The 15,892-nt window shown below is 35.8% G+C and overlaps 1 pseudogene; it reads left to right on the forward strand.

The window, feature by feature from the left end:
• The first annotated feature begins 9,109 nt into the window (after window positions 1-9,109).
• Window positions 9,110-15,354, forward strand: LOC108856601 (CBL-interacting serine/threonine-protein kinase 17-like; annotated as a pseudogene).
• Window positions 15,355-15,892: the final 538 nt, after the last annotated feature.

Here is a 15,892-nt window from a genome sequence, read left to right on the forward strand (position 1 = left end):
CCAGTAACGAGTATCGTCGAAGAATTGCTTAAGGAAGACATTTCTAATCTCTTTCCAGATAGTCAGGGATCCGTTTGGTAGACAGTTTAACCATCTTAAGGCTTCCCCTTCTAGTGAATATGGATAAAGTCTACAACGACTGTATTCGTCTGGAATTAATTCCTCTAGACCTTCGATGTGGTCTTGTGGATGTTCTAAAGAAGATCTTTTAAAAAGGTTTCGACGCACCATATTATAGTAATCAACATTAAACTTGGTTTTCGTGGTGACGTCGTCAGATACTCTAATAGCGGATCTGTTGGAATAGGTCCTATCGGGGTTTAAGTAGTCTTGCAAGGGCAATTTAATTTCTTTACCTATGTTTAAGGTAGAGTTTGACTTAACAGGGATTTCAGTCCCCTGTTTTTCATTAGTTTGGCTAGAAATGTTGCTTGATTGACCTATTGGTTCAGTTTGGACTACTTTCTCATTATCAGCATCGGTAAGAGGGTACTTACCTGCTTCCGGCTGGGCGGTATCGATCGATAAGGTTTCGGATGAAATTATCGATTCTTCTGTATCTGCGTCGCTCGATTGACAATGTTCCGTGTCGATCGATGCTTGGCAGACATCTGTTTTCTCCATACTTTGTGGTGTAAAACAAAAGAATAGAAAAATTAGCAAAAGTAATAAAGTCTATGCTAAATCCTAAATTAAATCTAGAAGTAATAAGAAAGAGTCTCCGGCAACGGCGCCAAATTTGATATCACTCAAATTACCCTAAAAAGTGAATTACTCTCTCAAATAAGAGGTTCAGATGTAGTACTTAGGGATCGAATCCACAAGGACTCTAGGATTACTTGAAGGTTCAATTAATTAGAGATGAAGATAGACTTAAGGTTTTATATGTTTTAAAGCAGTAAATAATAAAGTGAACAAGGAAGTTGTTCAGTAACTGAAATGAAGGTTGTTTCTTAATGAGGAAAATAGCTAGATTCAGGTATTTCTCAGGTATGAATTTATGCAGTTTGAAGGTGACATTAGGGCTTTAGTCCTTTGAACTCAAACAATTGGTACGACCAGTAGGGTCTCCTTTGACTAGATCCCGGATCTCAACTGTCGTTTGTTGATCTCGGAAAAGAGTCGATCGATACGAATTTCGTCTGATCGATCGATACACCTTTCAAACAATCGATCGCTACAACGGTGGTTGTATCGATCGATGGTAATTCTAGCAAGCATTATCGATTTGGTTGAAAACGTTCTCTAATGATCTAGACCACTTTTTGCATGTGTCTAGTCAGTTAGATCACTTTAGTTTATTTCAGGGAATTAAGAGTATACAATTGGTTATCTCTTCAATCCTAAGATCTAGATTTAAGGGTGATCAATCCTAAATCTAGTGTTAAGAGTAACTAAAGTGAAAGAACTAATTTAATCACCCTAACAATTGTCACAATCTCATCACATGATTCACCCTTATGAGAAACCTAAATCTAACAATTAGGTTTACTCAGACATATTTATGAGAGACAAAATCATGATGGTTCGAATAAAACTTAATATGAAATAAGGAACACAAAGAGTAATGAGTAAGATAAAAAGGGAGTTCAAGATCTTCTCTGTTTTGTAATCTCAGATATATCTCCACAACTCTAACTCTTCTCCCAATGTAGCCAAATTGCCTCTCTTCTCCACTAGGTCTCTAGGCAAGTCTGCCTCTAAAATGATACAAAACCCTAGTATATAAAGCCTAACAGGCGGCCAGGAACTTAGTGTGTAAATAGCATACTTTGTGATACTTGAAAATCTTCTAAATTTTAATCCATCGAATGGCTTAATGTCGATCGACACTCTTCGATATATGTCGATCGATTGTAATTGACTCTAATCGTCCGATCTCACATGATTCCTATCGGTCGATTCCTCATTTGTGAGAATACTCCAAAAATGCCTCAAAAGTATTGCTTTCTTCAATTAGGTACGTGTGCCTGAAAATACTCTAAAATACTTTGAAAACGTAGTAAATATGATTGAAAACTCTCATATACCATGGCTAAAAACGGGTGAAATTCATGGTATATCACTTGTATTGTTCAAGAAAATACAAAAAAAATAACTTACGCTACCGGGATTTGGAGAGACGGAAATGAAGAAGAAGACGATATTAGGGTTTGTAGAAAAGTATCAATGAAGAGTCTAATATATAAAACAGTCTCATTTGTTTTGTCGTTTCAGTGAACAATAAACTCTTAATACTTGTCTAATATAATATGGGCCATAATATATTTCTATGTTCGTAAGAGAAAACCGAACGACGATATTTTGGGCTTTATATTTTATTAAATATATTTTTAAAAGTCTAAAAAGACCCATATTGCATAAAACCAATATGTAATAAAAAGTAGCATATAGCAAAAAATTAAATTCAATAAATTATTCTTCAAAGCAGATACAATGAAAAAAGAGTACTCCCAATAACATTAAAGAACCAAAAATTCAAATCCAATACCAAAATAATTAAGAAAAAGACATCGCTTGACTTAGTCTCCATCTAGTTCATCATCTCCAAAACAACTTGTTTTAAGCACATTATCATGGTTGATGAAGATATTGTTGATATACCATGTAGTTTACCTGATTTTAGTCATGGTATATACAAGTTTTAGGATAGATTTATTATGTTTTAGAATTTAGATAGCATATTTACATGTTCAAGAGTGATTGGAGAGAAGATGGTGATTTTAGAGTATTTTAGAGCATTTTAGAGATTTCACCCGATATAACTATATCAACCAGCAATTGAGGTCAACACATAGAGATACATGTCGATAGATGCACACTCTGTAACATCGAACGATGGCAAGCACGCAGAACCCCAGTTTGGTCACAACCGACTTGAAGCCCAAGATTCCTCTAATTATCAAACTGCCCTTGACGAGTTTTAACCTAATATTTATACTTTGCCAAATTGTTTGAGACAAAGAGAGCTTTCTTATATTCTTATTTTCACAGCAAAATGTTTTCTAGGATTTTTAGTGTTGGAGAGAAGATCCAGAGAGATTTGTGATTGAAACTCCATTATTATATATGTATTCTATCTATGCAGTTTTATTTAATGTTTATGATGTTTTGCTTAGTTATGTCTCAGTTATTACCTTGTTTCTTGAGTTGTGATATTCATGTTTGAAGATTGTTCTTAAGAGCATCTCCAACCCATTGCTATATTCTCCTCCAAATGCTATAATAGAGTAAAAAATGATCCAACCCATTGCTATATCCACCTCTATAATAGAGGTATACTTTTTTTTTATTTTCAAAACTGTACTTTAATTTTTAAACTTTTATAATTATATCCAAAACAATTATTTTTATAAGAAAATACAGTTTTTATAAACATAAAATCACACTTTTTATTTATCTAACAATTTTTGTAATGAAACTTTTGTTTAAACAAAGTTAAAATTGTATGAAAATCTTATAAAATTAAAATCAAATAGGGTTGATTTGCAACCTTCAAAAATAAAAAGTACTTGTTGTAAAATAAAAATAGAATCTTTTGAGAATATTCCTTTTAGAGGTAAAAATAAAGAAATACATTGGAGAGAAACACATCTCTATTTTAGAGATAGAAATAGGAGAATACATTGGAGATGGTCTAATGCTTGTTTAGGTTTAGCTAACCTGAAATTGACTTAGTAGATTTGTTTACTGATATATCTTCTCTAAGTTAGGATTGCTAAAAATAAACGACAGCTATTCTAGTAAGTATAGTGAACACGTTATCGATCCGCGCTAAAAGCTTACTAGAAGCGTATCAATCAATTCTCCTGTAGAGATATCGATCGACACGACGAAATACATATCGGGTGATTCTCCTATAGAGACATCGATCAATGTTTTCCTAGATTCTTACAACGAAAATTAGAGATCTTGGATCTAGTAATAGATAACCTAGAAGACGAAAGTTGATCGGTTATTGTTATTGTTATTGTTATTGTTATTGTTATTGTTATTGTTATTGTTATTGTTGAGTTCTTTAATATCATGCAAGCAGCTTATATAGCATATATATCATTATAATCCTGATTACCTGAATAAAAACCCTAAGTCTAGCGCCTTCATCATCACAACTTTAGTTTACTTGTAATTTACAGTCTTTCAATCTTTAATCTAACTTAGTTTAATAAGATCTAGTGTGTGCCCCAACTCCTTGTGGGTTTGATACCTAAGTACTAAAACTTGACCTCATTTGATGAGAGTAATTGTTGCTCTAGGGTAATTTGAGCAAGCTATCAAAATTTGGCGCCATTACCAGGGAACTTTGATCGCCATTAGATTTTTTTTAAGTCTAGGTTTTTACTTACTGTCTGAAACTGATAAATTTTTTTATTTCTTGGCTTTTCAGGTACATGCCCAGTATAAAAAGACGCAACAAGAACAAAACACTGCTGTCTACTGATCCCGCATCTTTGGAACATTAAATCCGCAAAGAGAAACGTTATACATCGGTCGACGCCACTACTAGTGCATCGACCGTTTCTGATCAACAACCGTATACCGAGTTTCAGCAACCGCCGACCAACACTAACTCACTCACATCGACCGATACTTCTCAGATACCGACCGATATTTCACATAGCGCATCAATCGATACTGAGCTGCGAGGCATGGTTGTGACTATGATTCTTATGCAAGACAAGAATGGGAACCTGTGTGACCAGGAAGGTCAGATGCGCAATGTAGCAGGCCATAGTGTAGACAATCAGAGGGGTTGCAATCCCTGATCTAAAAAATTAAAGCTGCTCAAGCTGCAGAAGAAGCTACTCGTAACAAATCATTGGCTAACTATAACCGTCCAAATCAATTCTACGCCAACATATTTGCTATTCATCTTCCAGACATACAGAGGGTTGATTTTGAGGTGAATCCTCAATACTAAACACTCGTGGGACAGACACCCTACAGTGGGACATCCCATGAGCATCATATGGACCACCTGGAGAGGTTCGAGGATCTTATTTATGCTATTAAAGCCATTAGAGTCCCTGCTGACTACCTACTTTGCAAGCTCTTCAAGTACTCTCTTACTGGAGAAGCTTTGCAATGGATTAAACAGTTACCACCAAGATCTCTTACATCCTGGGCAGATATCAAAAACGTATTCCTGCGTAATTTCTTTGATGAGGCGCACGTAGAGGGTTTAAGGAGCAAGATTGCTACATTCGCGCATGAGCCTACAGAGTCTTTAAGGAACTGTTGGGTTCACTTCAGGTCTTATCAGAGAGATTGTCCACACCATGGATTCAACCAAGTTGAGCTGCTTAGAACTTTCTTCAGAGGTTTAGATCTGGCATATCAGACAACTCCAGACACAGCTAGTGAAGGAAACTTCAACACCAGAAATCCAGAAGAGGTTGTGAGACTTATAGAGAACTTGGCATCTAGCAACAACACCAAGAACACTGATTACGAGAGGAAAACATTGGCATATGCCCTTGGAAAGGAGCAGATGGACGATGTGAGAGCCAAACTGGATAGTTTTCATAGGCTTCTTAAGAAGCAAGTTAGCTTTGCAGAAGATGTAGAAGCTGTAGAGATTGATGAGGAGAGATATGTATAGGAGGATGTGAATTTTATCAGTGGCACTGGATTCCAGAGGTCTGAAAACAAGAGTGGAAACATGAACTTCTATGGCAACAGTCAAAGAAGCAAATACAACCAGAATTTACAGTACCAAAAGCCCTACAACAACATCAACTACAGCAACAACACGAGCTCTGGAAACTCTTCCTATCAGAATACACCACCCCCTACTAAGGAGTGCAAGATTGAAGCAATGCTTGATTCGGTTTTATAATGTCAGCAAAAGTTTATTGTGTATTTTAATGGAAATATAGATGCTGCCTACAATAGTCTAAATGCAAAGTTTGACACCTTGAGCACTCATATGAAGAAATTGGAGACACAAGTGATTCAGACAAGAGAGGCTATTAGGAGGCATGAAGCTTTAGTAAAAGGGAGAGAGGAAGAGGTAATGAGACACCACTTGAATACCATACGATTTCTGGCAAGTGGCGAAGCATGAAAGACTTTATGAGGACCACTTTGAAGTAGAGAGTGCCATGAGTATCGGGGGTTCTCATTGGATGATGACTATCGATCGATGTTCAAACCCCCACATCGATCGACGGAGTCGACAAAGTCTACTGTCACGAGCAAACCAGTCCAGATTATGATCCACGAGAAGTTTGCATCTAGACACCCTCACTCACCCGAACCCTTCATCGATCGACACCCAGAACCGGTTATCGATCGACACACGGAGCCCGTCATTGATCGACAAGAGCAGTCTGACAACGATCGACGCGCACCACTTATATACCAAGTGCGGTTACCAAAGATAGACATGGCCCAAATTAATGCACTCAAACCCCAACCCAACCTTCAGAAAGCTTACCAAACGTGATAGGATACATTAAAGCCTATGGAGGTAGAAAAAGAAAGTGCAGGGAGAAATTTAAGAAAAAGGAATTAGAAGGTTCCCAAGCACTATAAAAGAAGAGATAATGCAAATGAGTTGGAAAACTTCAGAAAGAGAGTTCTAAGGATTCCAGAAGAGAGACCTGTTAAGGAAGCATACTTTACACACAGATTGTGAATGTTCTTTAGAGAAACTAAGGAGACAGAAGAGGATATCAAAGAGATGTTTCATCAGGTCAGAGGTAACATGAAGGAGAGAATCACACTGAAGAAGTAGAGTGATCCTGGGGAGTTTGCAATACCATACATGGTGAAAGGTATTGAATTCCCACATGCATTGTTTGACACAGGAGCATCAGTCAGCATTATACCTAAGGTTATGGCAGATCAGAGGAAGGTAGGTCTGAAGATAGAACCTTCAAAGGAATCATTCACTTTTGTGGACTGTTCTCAAAGGAAGTCATAAGGAATCATCAGAGACCTCGAGGTGCAGATTGGTAATGCCCTAATTCCACTTGACTTCCATGTCCTTGACATGAAGCTTAATTGGAACTCTTCTCTATTGGCTTGGAAGAGCTTTCTTAGCTACTGTAGGAGCTGTTTGAAACTTGCAGACAAACCAATTTTGTCTGACACTCATTGATCCGAAGACTCACTATGATCCAGTCAGAGTTGTCAAGCCACATACGTCCTGGAAAGAAGCTATAGATGATCAGAAACTTGTCGTAATGTGCTATTGTGCAGATGAGTTTGATTCTCAGACGACCGAATATATCGGTATCAATACGGTGGAATCGATCGATACACATGTTCAGATGTAGACATCAACCGATACATCAGATAATTCATCGATAGACACGTCTCTACCCTGAAAATCGATCGACCTTAACCTACCACCGACGATCGATAGCATCTACTCAACGTAGATCGACAGCACCCTAATCTATGAAATTGCACTATCAGACACCAGATGTGATGAAAATGATGAAGATTATAGAGAAGAAGAAGCTATTGAGTATCACCATCTCCTCATGGAAGAAGCTAGATTCAACCTTCATTCCCACACATCGAATGAAGGAACATCGCTCGCCAAGATTAATGGCAACACAATCGACATCAACAAAAGAAAATCGGTCGATACCGGCACATACGCATCGATCAACACTTACCCACTATCCATATCCGAGGTAAAAACACAATATGAATCAGAGTATGGTTATCTAATTCTGGATGAATTGTGTACTTTCAAGCAACAAAGAGATGAGAAAGATGGCATGTTCAGACAACATAATCCAGAAACCTCTCCACAATCGATCGATAAGCACCACGCCCAATCGATCGACACTGATTCCATTGATTCGATAGAATGACTACTATGATCCGAAAGACACAATCAAGAAGCGATGTTATGACTCTTCCAATGTCACACATGACTACAAAACAGAATCAATACAACCATTTGAAAAAGTCTATGGAGTTGATACATCATTCTTTCATCAGAAGAAACATAAAACTCATCCATCGATCGACAGCAACAGAAGGCCATTAATTGATATCGGCATCCAGCCATAACCCACATATACCATCAGGAAATCAATCGACAGTTAAACCTCACCATCGACCGACATGCACTTAGAATCTGGAATTCGAGCTTTTGATCTATCTTGAAACAGACAATTCATTTGAGAGGCACGTTATGAGTATGATATCTACAGATATGAGCATGGATATGCACAAGCTACTGATGGAAAAGTCATTCCTATATCTAAGGAACACATTAGAGATGTTTTGGAAAGAGCTACACTTACAGAGCACACCTACATTTGTCTTCCAGAAAGCTGAACTACTCACCATTCGTCAAGCAGGACCATAGCTATACAATAAATATGAAATCAATGAGATGTTCTCCGGCATCAGAGGAGCTCAAAAATGAGAAGAAGAAGCTCTCAAGAAGAAACTTGATGAAAACTACTGCACACTCAACAACAACATCAACTGGACAACCAAAAGGAGCGAGTTGATGCAAAATGAATTAGATTTGCTATGCGAAAAAGAAGAGTTTCAACAGAAAGAATCGCAATCGATCGATATACTCTCAGCACATCGATCGACGCGAGACTAGCAGATTTGAAAGATTCAATGAGATTGTTTGACTACAAGCTTGATGTAATCTACTATCTATTGAATGATAGCATTAGTTGGTTGACTACATGTATGAAGGAGATGAGGCAAGACATAGCTAGGATGCAAACATAGCGCGGATAGGGCGACAACGACACCATCGATCGACACTGCTTGTCAAGCATCGATCGACAGGCGCTTTGTGCTGACACAAAGATGGAGGAAGAAGAGCTAGATGGATGGAACTGATACACCAGCAGAAACTGTAACCCAACCTAAATAAGATACCTACAACAAAGTAGAGGTTGACAAGATAGTAGCAGAGATCTATGAAGCCTTAGGACATTCAGAGGATGGGTACTACAAAAAGTTTGATGAGATATACTTCCCATTCAACAATAGCATCAGTACTTTGCAAGCATGCATGGAGAGCATGTAGAAAGAGGTAAAATCTATTCAGAGGCAATTTGCAATTCGTCCTACGACATACACATCGATTGGCAAGCCACCATCCACATCGATCGACATGCAGGAATCACCATTGAGCGACATACATGAAACACCATCGACCGACGCAAAGTCACCACCAGTCCACGAGAAACTTGAACATGACAAAAAGGTGATGTTTGACTCTATGCAAGAGGAAATGAAAGAACTATCAGAGTATGCTTATGACAAGCTTGGAAAACATCAGTTTCACATTGAGCAATTTGAGGAGAGTCTACAGATACTATCAGATGAAGCATCAAAGATGAATGAGAGATGGAGTAGAGTAGATGACACCACAAGAAGTCTCATTGCAACACGGTCCAGATCAAGCAGGGATGAAGTGGACGCTTGTTACCAAACAAGCGGCTGCTCTCACCTCACTAGCCAATCAACCTCCAAAGTCAAGCTAAATGACTATAACAAAGTGTTGAGTGGGAGGCAACCCACTACTATGTAATTTTAATTTGGTTTATTCATTACTAGTATATATTTTTCGTTTGTATTCTTTATGCATGTATTAAAAAATAGATCTGAGTAGACGTCTGCCATCTCTATCGACCGACGCGACCCAGTCGACATCGTTCGACTTCACCACATTAGCCACGATCGACATGCACTCAATGACATCGATCGATATGGTAGCGGTCAGGTATAACGTTCTAACTTATTAATTTCGCACTTATACTTTATGTTTTAAAACTCCGACTGTTTACACTAGGGACAATTTAATTTATGTCTGCGGGGATTACTAATAATTATCTACTTTATGAGTCTTATTTAAAATATTTTTCAAAAAGTTTTTATTGAGTCAAGAAGGGGATGATGATTTATTTCGATTTATTACTTGTCATCTAACCACTTTTTAAACCAGTCTAAAGTTTAATGCTGCAGAAGTACTAGAGATACTAAAGTTGATCAACCTATCAACTATGTTTGCACTTACTGAGAGTGTTTGAAGGAACCAAAGTAGACCTCCAACCTAATATTGACTTGAATTGCTTGTCTTGGGGCTTGGTATACAGGGGATCAGAATCCTCCTGCGAATGTGGAAGGTAAAAATCTGTGTGTTTCTGGTTCTCTTCCTTCTCTCTCTTCGGCATCTCAAAGATCTAAGTTTATAAAGAAAAGATTGAGAGGATTTCTTGAGAGACAGAGGGGTAGGTACATTACCTAAGACCCCATTATTTTAAATTTCAGGGATGATCACACATTGTGGAAATGAGGGGTAGATAAATTACATATGACCCCATTATTCGCTACACTTTGGCAAAATGCATGAGTTAAAAATGCAACAAATGTCAAGGAGATGAAATAGATGGCCTGCATCAGCATCAAAATTCATTGAAGTTGAAACTAATAAGAGATTCAGAGAAGAGAATAGAGGGGCGAAATAGATCAGAGAAGACTGCATGTGTTCAGAAACTTGCTTGAGTTGAATCCCTGTGTTTCTTGATCGATACTCCCAAGGTAAAACATACACTTTTATTTTATGCAAGAAATGAGGTTAGTAGAGGGGATTGTCAGACATGATTAGCTAAGTTGTTGACTAGGAGAACTTGGTTGCTATACCAGAATATTGTATAATGTGCTTCAAAAGTTAGGATGTTTATGATTTGATTTGCACTACTAGAGAGATCATGACTGAGTTTTTAAAATCTTTTGAGTCCCTATTGTTTTCAAACCTCTTTCAGAGAGATTACCCTTTGGTTTTGCTTGAAGACAAGGAAAATGGTAAGTCTGGGGGAGTTGATATACCATGGATTTTACTTGATTTCAGTCGTGGTATATATGAGTTTTAGAATATATTTATTATGTTTTGGAGTTTAGATAGCATATTTACCGGTTTAGGAGTGATTTGAGAAAAATGTTGGTTTTGGAACATTTTGAAACACTTTAGAGATTTCACCCGCGATAACCATATCGACCAGCATTTGAGATCGACACAGAAATATACATGTCGACCGATGCACACTCTGTGACATCGATCGATGGCAATCATGAAAATTACAAAAAATCTCAGTTTATTGGATAAATTATTTGTATATATTCCATATAATTTCAGCTTATTGAAAATTAGGGATTTTATCAATAATACCTATCAGGTTGGATTTGAAAAGATTTAAGAGATAATTTATAATTAAATCTTAATCAGTAGAATTAAATGCCAATTTTATAGTGGTATTTGAAGATTTTAGAAGTTAATTTTTTATTGTTTTTAGTTTAATCTTTAGAAATATTTGAAATGAATAAAAAAGAAAAAAATTGAAATCAAAACGCTTAACAAAAAAATTGAAACTTTTTCAGTAATTTTTCTCATTTTAACAGAAAATAAAATTTGAAATATATGACAAATACATATATATATATATATATATATATTGGAAAAAATGAAAATCTAACTTAGGATATGTATAAAACCGAATGTACATATTGAACTATTTAGCATTCTGTTTTTTTTGTAATGTATAAAACCGAATTATCCTTTGGTAATTTTCAAAACAGATAATTCTTATTGGTACAAGTACTACTGGTGTATGGAGACGCTGTTAGGAATACATATGGGTTAAATGGGTTCTCTCTAAAATTATTATACACCATTTAAATAATTTTAAAATTCCTAAAATCTAATATATTTTAAAATCCCCACCAACCAAAATCCTCAAAATCCTACTAAAGTCCCCCAAAATCCTCAAAATCCATTTAATTTCTATAAAATAAAATCAGTCTTGGAAAAATAGAAAATGTTTTTAATCATGTTTTCTAGAAATGAAATAGACATGGAGTAGATAAAAAACAACATCGTAAATAGTTTATCCTATTTACAAAAAAAATCACCATAGAAGTTTCCATTTTTGCAAAAGTCAAACTCGCTACAGATATCGTTCCCGGCCAATCCTTTTTTTTTCTGAAACCTTTCCCGGCCAATCCTTCGCTGTCAAAATCATCGACAAGTCTAGCATCAAACGTCTTAACGTCTCTTTTCAGGTTCTCTTTTGTTTCTTGTTTCTTCGAGAGCTATAATATGTGTAATGGTCGATTTCAAGTCTTTAATCCACTCACGGTTTTGTCAGATAAAGAGAGAGATCCGGACACTGAAAGTGTTAAGGCACCCAAACATCGTCAGATTACATGAGGTAAGATTACATGAGGTAATTAATTGTTGCAATACTGTTACGGTTAGTTGTGTTTGAACTCCTTAGTAATGGTAGAAATGATTCAATAACATTCTCAATTATCAAAACGATAGTTGGAATTTTTTGACGACGATTTAACATTAAACCTGTGAATCTTTTTTTGTTTCCTTGCGTGGAAGTGTAACTTTCTTGAAAAGTCATTTTGATTATTTGATTTTTTTAATTATAACCATTTTCTAATATATTATTAGTTCATAAACACGTAAAATCTCTTTTCACGTTGCTAAATAGCCACACTTAACGTATAATCCATTTCCTTCCTAGCCTGAGTCCGGATCATTAGTTGGCTTGACGATGGATTTGATGACCACCTGACCAATTTAATTATTAGGTCGGGCCCAAAATATTGATGATTTGAATGATGACATGGCAATCATATTCACAATCGGCTATTTTAAATAGCAGTCTTTAATAAAACAAAAATGACTGTCCAAAAAATATTGAAATAGCGTAGGATAACTGAGGTAATTGTTTTCTTTTTGTGGATAAACGTGTGGTTGAAATTTTATCTCGTGGCATAAAATAATTTTATTCAATATGCTTAAGGAAATCTAAATTCGATCAGAAGTTAACTGGGTATCAAATTGTGTGAATAGTTTAACCATGTAATAAAAGGCTGTACCGAAACCGACCCTCCACTATTTTTCTTATTAATGATTAAATTTTGGCGAAAATTTAAAAATTTGTTTGTTTACCTGTGAAGAAGTATTTTATTTTGTGTGTGTGGTCAGAAGACTATGTTTTTTTGGCAATATGTGTGGTCAGAAATTATGAAGTAGTATCTTTAAAAAGTCGTTTTATGATCAGTTGATTATAGATTGTACTTATTTATTAATATCTCTCCTGAATGTCTTCATTCATTCCCGTTGCTAAATAGCCACGCTAAGGTATCATTACTTAATTATTTTTTATGTTTATGAAATAGCTTTTCCGCTTGAGTTTTGGTCATTACTTGGGTGACGATATATTTAGTGACGTATTATACTGTAGGTCCTAAAAGTTGACAGTTTAATTTTGATTAATGATATTGACAATCTTCACAACTGCCTCATATCTTGGAATGTCATAAAATTTTAATAAATTCAAAATTCGTGAAACCCATTTTGATATATCCAATTCTTATTTTATTTTTTTGAAACCTATATCCAATTCTTATTGCATGGATTACATTATTGTTGACTTCGAATTTGTTAATAAGCGACAAGGTAGATTCTTCGAGATCAACGATTACTTTTCTTGGAAGTAACCCACATAATTGGTTCTGAACGTTGAATCATCATAGACTTGGTCTACGTTTTGTGGTTGATGAAAATTTACTGATAATTTGTGGTTTCCTATGTTTTTTTCTTAATTTAATACCTAAACATATTTTAATGTCATTGATATTCCAAGTCTTGGTGGTCGACTTGCAGGTCCTAGCTAGCAAAACCAAGATCTACATGGTCCTTAAATGTGTCACTGGAGGAGACTTATTTGACAGAATTGTAAGAGATATTTATTGCTACAGTGACAGTTCTGTTTTAGTTAACCAAAATGGTTAGTTTCCAAATATATACTCTAATCATTCTCAGTTCTCCAAAGGAAAGCTTTCAGAAACTGAAGGAAGAACATTGTTTCAGCAGTTGATTGATGGAGTCAGCTACTGTCATAACAAGGGAGTTTTCCACAGAGACCTCAATGTCTGTGTTTACAAGTTTTGTTGACCCATCAGAGTATTATCAGTGACATGTTCTGATATCTAATGTCACTTGCTCCAGCTAGAGAATGTTCTTCTTGATGGAAATGGGCATATTAAGATCACCGATTTTGGCCTTAGTGCTCTACCTCAGCATTTTAGGGTATTAATTTGCCAAATATTCTAAACCTATTTACATCAGCATTATAGGAATCAACGTGTCCAACATGTTTTGGGGTTTGACATGTTAGGAAGATGGGTTGCTACATACAACATGTGGAAGTCCAAACTATGTCGCACCCGAGGTCCTGACCAACAAGGGCTATGATGGTGCAGCATCAGATATATGGTCATGTGGAGTGATCTTGTAGTTATCCTTACGGGATGTCTCCCTTTTGATGATGCAGATCTCGCGGTTCTTTGCCGTAATGTACTGCTTTTATTTCTTCCCTCTGTTTTCAGTAATTTTTTTTTTTGCTAAATATAAATGGTGTTCTTACAATTTTTTTAATTTGTAAGTCTTTTAGCGAATCAGAGTCAAAGTATGTGTTTGATCAATAGTTTATGTTTGAAGAAACATACTCAAACCTGTTTGTTGCCATTTCAGATATTCAAAGGGGACCTTCCAATACCTAGATGGCTATCACCGGGTGCCAAAACCATGATCAAGAGAATGCTTGATCCAAATCCAATAACAAGGATGACAATCGCAGATATTAAGGCTAATGATTGGTTCAATCATGACTACACTCCTTCCAATAGCGACGATGAATATGTTGCATCCTCAATTCAAGAAGATGTAAGAAAATGTTTCCTTGGTTCTTATGAATCTTGATCATGTGCATTGCCTTCCTCAAAAGTGTTGCCTTTTTGGTTCCGATGGTGAAGGTATCTGAAGAAGAGAAGAGGCCTTATTCACCAACCGTCATCAATGCCTTTGAGTTGATCAGAATGTCATCGTTTCTCGATCTCTCCGGTTTGTTTGAGACAGAGGTAACTGAACAGTCTTGTCCTTATGTACTCTGTTTCAAGATGGTTATATATTCATGTTAACCATGTTTTTTCTGTATGAACTGGTTCAGAAAGTATTAGACAGGCAGATAAGATTCATAACAGATAGGTTAGCCATAGATGTATTGGAGAAAATCAAAACAACCCTTACAGAGATGAGTTTCTGTGTACAGAAGAAACATACTATGGTGAGAATCTCTTTTGCTCTTGTCTACTTGTTGCAAACAGTTTAAGGGGTTTCTAAAGTTGAGAACTGATGTTGCTTCAGTTAAAAGCAATCGAACAAAAGAGTAATCGAAAAGGGCAAAGCGGCTTATCATTAACGGCGGAGATTAGATCATCCCATTGCTAAATGTGGTCGAAATAAGAAAGATGCATGGTAATTCATTATTATATGAATAGGTAAATATTCTTGTAGAAAGTAAATATTCTTGTATTTTAGTTTCAAAAAAAGAGTAAATATTCTTGTAGAAAATAGTTTTTACATTCTGTATCTTTTCTTTAGTCTCGACCTAAAACAACTTATTGTTTTAGTGTTGGTATAGTTGTGTGACAGATTATCCAACGAATTGGACACATCATCACAAGTTCAATAGCTTTTAACGTCGTCAGCAGCAGAAACAAGTGTCAACCATTCGAAGTTGAGAAATATTAGGTTCAAGTTGAATGAGAGAACTTTTAGGTTCACCCAACCAATAAAATTTCGTTATTTCATATTTATTATCTTTTTATAAAAGAAACAAAATATTATCAAATTTTACTATGTTTTTAAAATAAAAAATAAATAGAAAATAATAGTAATCGCAAAAAAAGTTTTATATTTAAAATACCGTCAGCAAAACACTAAACCCTAAACCTTAAATCATAAACCCTAAATCCTTGGTAAACCTTAAACCCTTGGATAAATCCTAAATCTTTGGATTTATTTAGGAAAATATTT

The sequence above is a fragment of the Raphanus sativus genome, chromosome 1 (assembly GCF_000801105.2).
Source record: "Raphanus sativus cultivar WK10039 chromosome 1, ASM80110v3, whole genome shotgun sequence".
NCBI classification, from domain to species: domain Eukaryota; kingdom Viridiplantae; phylum Streptophyta; class Magnoliopsida; order Brassicales; family Brassicaceae; genus Raphanus; species Raphanus sativus.